A 664-nucleotide genomic window follows, 5' to 3' on the forward strand; every position below is an offset into this window, starting at 1 on the left:
TCATTTCATTTCATTTCATTTCATTTCATTTCATTTCATTTTTTTTTATTTTATTTTATTTTATTTTATTTTATTTTATTTTATTTTATTTTATTTTTATTTTCTTTTATCTTCCTTTTTTCATTTCCTTTGCTTTTGTCCTTTATTTTTTGATTTCATTTCCTTGTCATTTTCTGGTCATTTCATTTTTAAATTTCCCCCAGTTCTCTGCATCTGAATCTTAAAGTGCCGTTATTCCTGATAGTTGTGTTTATACATGTAATAATGTGCTGGCCAACCATTTTGCTTTTGGCAACTGTGAACCGCAAATTAGTGTCACCCCAGAGGCATAAAATAAATGCCGAAAATCAACTGCAACACAATTGGCAAAACCACCACGCATCAGCGCCACTGTGGCCGAAGAAGTGCCAAAGAAAAACAGTTAAGTTTAAACAAACAAATTAAAGTTTTCCCCAACTGCAGCAGGGAATTTGTATTTATTGCAGACATTCTATTTTGAAATCGACAACTAGAAGGGTTTTTTTTTTTAGATTATTTTGTTGGTCTCTGCTAGCAAAAATTCTTACTCGTTTCTTTCGCCAAAATTGATTGCAAATAAACAAAAGTTTTATAATTTTTGTTGTTGTTGTTTTTGCTGTTGACTTTCGACTTGCTGATTGTTCGC

At 30.7% G+C, this 664-nt stretch overlaps 1 protein-coding gene across 1 annotated transcript in view; it reads right to left on the minus strand.

Annotated features, from left to right (window-relative positions):
* Positions 1-664, minus strand: part of LOC118746876 (AF4/FMR2 family member lilli-like) — a 71,854-nt gene that overhangs the window by 3,430 nt on the left and 67,760 nt on the right. The gene's annotated exons all lie outside the window — the stretch shown is intronic.

The sequence above is a fragment of the Rhagoletis pomonella genome, unplaced genomic scaffold (genome assembly GCF_013731165.1).
Source record: "Rhagoletis pomonella isolate Grant_MI unplaced genomic scaffold, Rhpom_1.0 Rhpom_scaffold_00011, whole genome shotgun sequence".
In the NCBI taxonomy this organism is placed as follows: Eukaryota; Metazoa; Arthropoda; class Insecta; order Diptera; family Tephritidae; genus Rhagoletis; species Rhagoletis pomonella.